General features: G+C 39.6%; 1 pseudogene; it reads right to left on the minus strand.

Annotated features, from left to right (window-relative positions):
- Positions 1-2499: 2499 nt before the first annotated feature.
- Positions 2500-3204, minus strand: LOC106841571 (ferritin light chain pseudogene; annotated as a pseudogene).
- Positions 3205-9372: the final 6168 nt, after the last annotated feature.

Here is a 9372-nt window from a genome sequence, read left to right on the forward strand (position 1 = left end):
CCCCTCCTCACCCCCTAGACTCTCCCTTTCAGCCGATGACCTCACCTCCTACTGACAAAGTGAAGATGACCAGGTACATTTCATTACTTGGGAACCGATAGCCATCTGAACTCTGCACTCACTGTGCCTCTTGTTTTAGAGGAAGAGGTATCTTGGCTTCTGCCTAGGCCAATCCCTTTTCGTGTTCTCTAGATCCAACCCCACGTCCTCACAGGTACATTGCTCCCTCAGTTACACACTTCTCTCTCACATCTGCACCTTTCTCTTTTCTGGCCCCTTCATCAGCATTAACCCTGCTCAGGTTCTCTGATCTTTACAATAGTTTTCGTTGACCTCACCCTCCTTACTGTTCTTTCTACTTCTTTTCTTTTTTTTGAGGATTAGCCCTGAGCTAACATCTGCCACCAATCCTCCTCTTTTTTGCTGAGGAAGACTGGCCCTGAGCTAACATCTGTGCCCATCTTCCTCTACTTTATATGTGGGATGCCTGCCACAGAATGGCTTGCCAAGCGGTACGGAGGTATGTCCTCACCCGGGATCCAAACCAGTGAACCCCCGGCCGCTGAAGTGGAATGTGTGAACTTAACCACTGCGCCACTGGGCTGGCCCCTCTACTTCTCTTTTTGGTCCTACATCTGTAAAAATTGGGCTACTTAGATTCCCTCACCTTCTTTCCACTCAGCCCACTGCTATTTCTCTTCCAGCATGTCCATTGCAGCGCAGCTGTTTCACTGAGGCTCTCTGCAGACAGTCTCCTAACCACTCTCTACTATCATTTGGCCTCTTTGCAGAGTTTGATGCTATTGACCATGTCCTCTTTCTTTGCAATTACCACATTTTCCTTCCTAAACTGCAAAAGTAACGTGCTTAATGCACAAAACACAAGAAGAAAACAAACACAAGAACAAAAGCATAAATCTCAGAAAACACAGGTACTTAAGCACAAAGGGAAACAAGAAACACTCCAATTAGTACTTTAAAATAACTACTCTTTATATTTAGTGTATGTCCTCCCAGTTTTGTTCCATACTAATACATTTAAAGACATACATACCACTCTCTTTCTTATACACACACACATAAAACCAAATGGTTTCGTGTTGTAATCCTGTTGTGTCTTCCCCAGAAAGCTGACTCTGTGATGGAGTTTAGGGTGCAGGATGATTATTAAGGAATGACCTTTGGACCAACACCTATGAAAAGGATTGAGTAGAATATGGTTTCTCAACCGTGGCATATTGACCTCCGGACAGGGTAATACCTTGTTGTGGGGCTGTCCTGTGCATTGTGGAATGTTTAGCAGCAGCCCTGGCCTCTACCCTCCAGATACCAGTAGCAGACACACACGAATAGCACCCCCCCCCAATAATGACCAAAAATATCTCCAGACTTATCCCTTGTGGTGGCTGGTGGAGGGGCAAAATCACCCCCAATTGAGAACCACTGGGGTAGAGAGAATTTGGATGAATTTGGATGTGGCCTAACAAGTCTTTTTTTAATCTGCATTTTTTAAAGTTTACTTTATTTATCTGTCTATTTATACACAATCTTGTTCCAGAAAGGGTATAAGGTGGCTTAAAGTAATCCATAAAACGCACCAAGAAATTAGTAACAAAAGAACCAGGAATGAAGCTTATACAAAAATGCTTATACAAGTCTACTCATTTTCTCTGGGTGGACCACATACTTGGCTCAAAGCTTTCTAGCAGGCAGTCAGAAAAGGAAACGTAGTTACATCACTTACCGTGTCCACAAAACAAAAGCAAACCAATTACCCAAGCAAAGCACTGTTATTCCTAATATTAAGACCAGAAAGAAATTTCTCGAGACGATTCATAAAGAAGTCAGTGTATGAGGTAATAATCAGTGTTCTCAGTTGCAACCTAATGGGAGACACAAAGGTGAATTTCACAGGGCTCGCTCTTATTGTATTTAATATAGGCAGATGGCATCACATCAACTTGAAAATCAGGAAAAGCAATTTTATCATGAGTTTGGGGATGGGAGAGGCACAATATCATATAGTCAAGATACTCAGCTCTCTGCTCTGCTGGGCAAAACCAAAGATAACTTTTAGAACAATAGAGTTTAATCCAGTACCCAGAATGGCTTCAGATAACTTATGAAACCCCTAAAATTGAATGCAACATTTTATGAATAAATGTGTTTTTCTTGACAGAGAAAACATGGTTTATCTCAATGTACACAGGTGATTCACAAAAGTTAGGAACAATTTCTTTAGAAAATCTAGAGAATTAGACTACAAATCCTTCATGCTATTCCGCATACTTTTTTTCCCCTCACAGCCTCTGCAAAAGAACCTTTTTTCCCTTCTACAAAAAGAACCTTTCTTTGTTTCTATTTGGTCCCACGGCTTGGGCGAGGGTTTCAGGGTGGTTAAAAAGTTGCCTCCTGGCTGGAGAAAGAGGCTCAGGCAGAAATCCCGATGGCAGGGGAATGCAGAGGAGTCGCTCAAAGGCTGCTGGGCTCTCGAAGCTCCTAGTTGTGCTTGTGGGTGAGCCTTCGGAAGAGAGATTCGCCCAGCCTGGCCTTGGGGCCTGTCAGCCTGCGGAGGTTGGTCAGGTGGTCGCCCATCTTCTTGATGACTTTCATCTTCTCCTCTAGGAAGTGGCTCTTCAGAAAGTCACAGAGACGGGGGTCTGTGTTGACAGAACCCAGAGCATGCAGATCCAAAACGGCCTGGTTCAGGTTCTTCTCCAGGACGATGGCAGCCTCCATGGCAACCACACTGCCACTCCACTCATCTGGGGACCGCTTCTGCCTATCCTGGATGAGGGCGAAGCTGCTCCACTGGTTTTGGGACTTCAAGAGACGCTGGGCGCCCTCACGCTTCTCCTCAGCCACCTCGTGGAAGAAGTGGCCCAGGCCCTCCACAGTCACATTGCTGCCTTCGCAATAAAAGCCCAGAGAGAGGTAGGTGTCGGAGGCCTGCAGATGCAGGTTAACTAGGCGGTTGACAGCAGCCTCCACCTTGGCAGAATAAGTCTGGTGGATCCTGGTGCCCATGGGCGATCAGCAACAAGGAGTTCACCACCAAATATGGCGCCTCAGCGGGTCCCGGAAGCAGGGGAAAGCCAAGAAGACAGTGCCGGAAGTTGCCTAACAACAGTCTTTGTGGACCCCGCGGGCATTTCAGGAGCTAGAATGGCTCTTCTGAGCTGTCGGAAGTTGGGCCAAGGTGGCCAGGCCTTTATTCTCCCGCCTGGAGCAGTCACTGGACTGGGCCATCCCAGTGTTCGTGACACGTGTTACTCTACAATTGCTAATTTACTTCTCAGAATTTTTCTACTCAATGATAAAACTCCTGAGAATTGAGGCCGTGCCTTATTTGGTGCTGTGTCACCAAAACCTAGCATACTACATGGGAATAAATACTGATTAAATAAAATAATGAAATGGGACAATAATTGCAGCTATTTGGATATTTGCGAACTTAAATACTATAATGAAAGGCTTCATTATGCATTTTCTTGAGCTGTGGGAAACTCCCAAACGATTAACCCATATATACATTATTTTATTTAATTAAGAGTACTTTTTTGAGAAGTAACAGGAGTCAGTATCAACTGATAATACTAAACAGTACTGGGCTAATCTTTAACAGTGTTTTGAATCTTTGGCAGATGAGATTCCGTATTAATAATTTATAAAGAGGATTAGGGAATTGGTGTGGGACGGAGCCAACTAATTTATGAAATATCACTCAGAATTCAAGTACTGAAAATTTTTGCTTAGATATGAGTATAAAGCACTATAATATGTCTATGTATAGCTCCTCAAAATAGTATCCATCTCCATCCAGCAGAGGGCACAGCTGTACATAATTATTGATGGAGAAATACTTTTAAAAGTAAACATTAATCTCACGGCCATACACTATCGTGACATATGTCATCACACGCAAATGAGTGTAACTATACATCTAAAGTTCAGTAACGTATTGTTTGTAGACTGCATCGCCGACTCTGTTCTTTCACATTGTTTTTTAAGTTGTATCTTCAACAAGCTCAGGATTAGGTTAATCTCTAAATAATACTTTTAGTTTCAACTCGCTAAAATCATTTGAGCCCAACAAGATGTAAGAGTTTTTCGGAGTATAATTTCACCTATGGTATTTTTTCTGTTCTCACAGGATATTTTATAAGTTATGACACAGAAGTAAAGCACACCTATGTATACTGTGCAATATCCCCCTGATAGATTAAGAAAAAATCAGGTTAATAGTGGCCTCCCCCAATATTTTCAGATTTTGCTTGGCATGGATATTGTAAACAATGAACTCATATGGTGAAATGGACAAAGGCCTGTTTTAGGGCATGGGAGATCTGGCTTTGTCCCTTACTGGTTGTGTGACCTTGGACAAGTCAGTACTTCTCAGAGCCTCTCTATCTTCATCTGTTAATAGAGGAATAGTATTGCCCACTGGGGCCTCTTCACAAATGGACGATGTGTGATCGTGACGTAACAGCCGTGGACCTCTGCTCCTCAGATGCATGGGGTCATCTGTGCCATAGTACAGGAGTAACTGAAGCAGTGGCAGTGGTCATGAAGTATCCACCAGATGGTGGTCAGAAGGTGGACAGTTCCCTCTGTGAAGAATTTGACTGAATAAATCTCCAGGTTCCTGGGCAATTCAGAGCGGTGGAAGGAAGTAGGCTTCAAGTGAGAGGTTAGATTTCTGCTAATCTGGGGAAGAGGGCTTTGATTAGTGTTATGACCTTATTTTTACCACAACCTCATAAAGCAGGTCACTCTTCAGATTTGTTTCTTCCTTTACTTTAGATATATTTCTAATTCTATTTTGGGGAATTTATCCGTTGATAGTAATTCAAAACTATAAAAGGGCATAATAGCTATATATGTATAGATGTTTATTATAGTATTGTTTATGGATAATTAGTGAAATCGGAAGCAATTTAGCAACATGGAATATTATGCAGTCATCAAAATGAAAATTATGAATATTGTATAGGTGCATGGAAAGTAAGTCTGATAAGTATAGCAAAAGCAAATGAATTATGTGTCATGTTAATAACTATGGCAAAATCGAGAGCATGTGTGGCTGGGAAAAAAACTGGCAAGAAAGATGAAATTGTAATAACCGACATGTCAGAGAGTTAGTAGTCTCCTTCTGTATCTCACTGTCTCTGTGTATCTCTCTCTCCTTCCTAAATCATGTTATTGCTGTTATAGTAGTATTTGAAGGACACAACACTTCTAAAGAGATTTTCATGCTTTGTTTGAAATACAGTAATGCCTAATGTTTCCAGCGTGTTAAGTGGCATATTTAAATGACTTATGAATCTGATTTTTTCTGTTAAATTTTTTTAACCGATTAAAAGACTAAAAGTTAAAAGATCATCTTTTTCTGATCCTTATTCCTTTAAACACAAAAAGAACAACAGCAAAACCATTTTGGGTAAAAATGTTTCTAAAATGTCTTGCATACTTTCCGGCCTTCTCCAGCAGTTTCTTGAACTTATTCTTTTCTTTATATCTCAGGCTTACCATAAGGAATGTCAGTTTCTCTCTCATACTTGAGGACAATGAAGTTCCCACGTGCAGTTCGAGTATAGGGCTATTTGCCTCTACATGGCATGTTCACATCTCCTCTGGGTTTTGATTCCTTGACTCTTGTCTTTACAGGTTTTCTTTTTTTGTTGTGTAGTCTTTTTCTCTCTTGCAGTCTATCAGATGTCATTTTCATGGTTGCCAGTGTCCCAGCTTTTGGCAGCCTCCCTTTACTAACCTCCCAACATGTTTGCTGCTTCTAACATGCATTGTTAGAAAATCACACAATTGAGTTTACTAGAATTATGTGCAGAGAGCTCTAAAGGGCTTTCAGTTTTATGTCAGTGTGTGGACAGTGGAGACATGGCCATATCTATTTTCGTGCCTCAGAGGTATTTTGGCTTATTTCTTAGCTCTTGGCTATTTCCTGGATACACTGAGGTCTCAGGGAAATGACCCAAGTGCAAGGGACATGCTGCTGCAGGGAAAGTAAAATACTGGCTCTCAGAAACAAAGCATAGTAGTAGTAAATCCAATCAATACCAACAAATCAATGGAAACTGAAAGCAGTATCAAGCAATCAATAGTAATCAAAAAACCCACGGTTGCATCTGTTCCATTCATTTCCCATGTCACTTCATCCTTGCCATTCATAGACTTCATCCTGGTCCAAATTTATCTCCAGTTTAGAAATGAGTAATGGAAAGAGGAAAAGCAGAAATTATACAAAACAAATTAGAGAATAATAATTTATGTGATTCAAGGGTCTTTTCCCTTGCCAACCAATAAATAGCATCTATTTTGAACATAAAAAGCATATTTTTAACATATAAAGCTGGTTGCTAGATGCCATGCAGGCTCAAAAGAAGTGGGCGTTTATGCTTCCTATCCTCGGTTTTTTTTTTTTTTTTGGAAAAGAATTAACCGTAGGAGTGGACCATGTGTGCAATTAAAGTTGAATTAAATGTAATTAAATTAAATTACATATAACTCTCTGGGAATATAGGTGTTAGATAAATTCAGATATTTCTGATACCCAGAGCCAATGCTATTTTAGTTCTGGTGTCTAACGTAAAAATCCAATTCAACGTTAGTTATGGATGTGCAGGCACTCTTGTGAAGAGAGTTCTATCATAATTTATTGAACTCTGCCTGACTCTTAAAGGTATTTACGCACTTCCAGGGCTTGGGAAAACTTATTACACTTCCAAGCCTTCTGTTTATTCCAAAAAATACCCCCCAAATTGGCAATAACCACAAAACAAAATAAGCAAACCCACCTCCTAATCTTAAGAGTAGTGATTGAAAGATAACTTGTAATGGGACATAATTTTTGGTTTCTTTTGTTTAATTCTGAAGAACCTTTCAGATTCTATGGATGAGTGTGAGAAAAGTGACCTACATTTAGGTCAATGTATGAGAAGTGAACATCTTCTAAGAATCAATGCAAATTGCTGGACAAATTTTTGTTCAGTGTGGTTAGAAATGATCATCAGTACTGGAGAAATGATCAGAAAGTCCATACTGCTTTATTGCTTACCATGTGCAGGTGTAGACTTCCCAGAGAATGAAAGGGAGTAGATTTGGAGTGAATAGTAATGTTGTGTCTACATTAGACAAGATTTGCTGGTCATTGTGATAGAAAGCTAGTTGAGAAAATGGTTATCTTTTCCGTAGTTTGAAGGCTGTATTAACGAAAACCTGCAATGTCCTGGTGTCATCTGAATATATCACAAATTAGAAACTGGTGCATCTGTTGAATTCTGGATCATTCATGGTAGTAGGGACAAAGTTAACTTTTAGAAAAATCACCTAATCAAACATATTTGGAATAATCTAAAATAAAGTGTTTAGAACCCTGAAACAATTCCAAACCACATTTTAGCCAATAATTAAAAAAACCTTCCATTACATTTTTATATTATGAAAAATTATGAAATAATCAGTATCTTTTCCATCTTTTTTTGCTCATTTTCTATTGGAAATGATGATGAGAGACAAGATGGAGAAGGCTTAAGAACTAGAGAATACTTTCTCTTCTGGCTATACAATGCTATGAACATCTACAGATATGATGATCAGTAGCTCAATGAATATTGAGAATAATGTATATACTCAATTTATTAGGTTTGGCTTTCTATTGAAACCAATAAATCATTTGGTTTTCTAAATCATTTGGTTTTCTATTAAGCTAAACAAATGCAATCAATTTAATATGCATAATTGAGAAGACCCATAGAAAAAGAGTACTAGTTTAATCGTTTATAGCAGTGGGTCTTAGCTTTGGATTTATACTGGCAGCACTTGGAGAGCTTTTAAAAACCCCAAACCCAGGCCATATCCAAGAACAATTAAACTAGAATCTCTCGGGGCTGGAACTCAGATAGCAGTATTTTTTTTTCAATTTTTATTTTTTTCGGATGTACATCATATTTCGAATTCTGTATACATTACATCATGTTCACCACCTGAACACTAATTATAGTCCATCCCCTCACATGTGACCCTAATCACCCTTTTGCCCTCCCCCTTCCCCCTTCCACAATGGTAACCACCAGTCCAATCTCCAATGCTATGTGTTTTTTTTTTTGTCGTTTTTATCTTCTACTTATGAGTGAGATCATATGCTATTTGACTTTCTCCCTCTGACTTATTTCACTCAGCATAATACCCTCAAGGTCCATCCATGTTGTCACAAATGGCCGGATTTTGTCATTTCTTATGGCTGAGTAGTAGTCCATCGTGTATAAATACCACATCTTCTTTATCCATTCGTCCCTTGATGGGCACCTAGGTTGCTTCCAAGTCTTGGCTATTGTGAATAATGCTGCAGTGAACATAGGGGTGCAAGTATCTTTATGCCTTTGCGTTATCAAGTTCTCTGGATAAATACCCAGCAGTGGAACAGCTGGATCATATGGTAGATCTATCCTTAATTTTCTGAGGATACTCCAAACTGCTTTCCATAGTGGCTGCACCATTTTGCACTGCCACCAGCAGTGAACAAGAGTTCCCTTCTCTCCACACCCTCTCCAACATTTGTTGTTTCCTGTCTTGTTAAGAATGAAAGTAGACCATTTCCTTACACCATGCACAAAAATCAACTCAAAATGGATTAAAGACTTGAATGTAAGACCCGAAACCATGAGACTTCTAGAAGAAAACATAGGCAGTACACTCTATGACATTGGCCTGAGCAGCATATTTTCAAGTCCCATGTCTGACTGGGCAAGGGAAACAAAAGAAAAAATGAACAAATGGGACTACATCAAACTAAAAAGTTTCTGCACAGCAAAGGAAACCATCAACAAAACGAAAAGACAACCTAACAAGTGGGAGAAGATATTTGCAAACCACATATAAGGGGTTAATATCCAAAATATACAGAGAACTAATACAGCTCAACAACAAAAAACCAACAATCCATTAGAAAATGGGCAAAAGATCTGAACAGAGATTTCTCCAAAGAAGATATACAGATGGCCAACAGGCATATGAAAAGATGCTCAACATCATTAGCTATCAGGGAAATGCAAATCAAAACTACAATGAGGTATCACCTCACTCCGGTCAGAATGGCTATAATTAACAAGACAGACAGCAGTATTTTTAAAGCTCACTAGGTGATTCTAATACGTAGCCAAGTTTGGGAAAGACTGTTTTATAGAATATCCCTCCTTACTCTTAGTTAAGCTCAAGTACGTTAGGGACTCTTTCTTTAACAATCTTTAACAGTCTATTTCTTTAACAGTCTTTAGGGACCATTTCTGTTTCTTTTGCTTCAAACAAAAGCAAATCACTCCAAAAGGATAATCTTATTTGTTTTCTTTTATTCCTCCT

Source organism: Equus asinus, chromosome X (assembly GCF_041296235.1).
Source record: "Equus asinus isolate D_3611 breed Donkey chromosome X, EquAss-T2T_v2, whole genome shotgun sequence".
NCBI classification, from domain to species: Eukaryota; Metazoa; Chordata; class Mammalia; order Perissodactyla; family Equidae; genus Equus; species Equus asinus.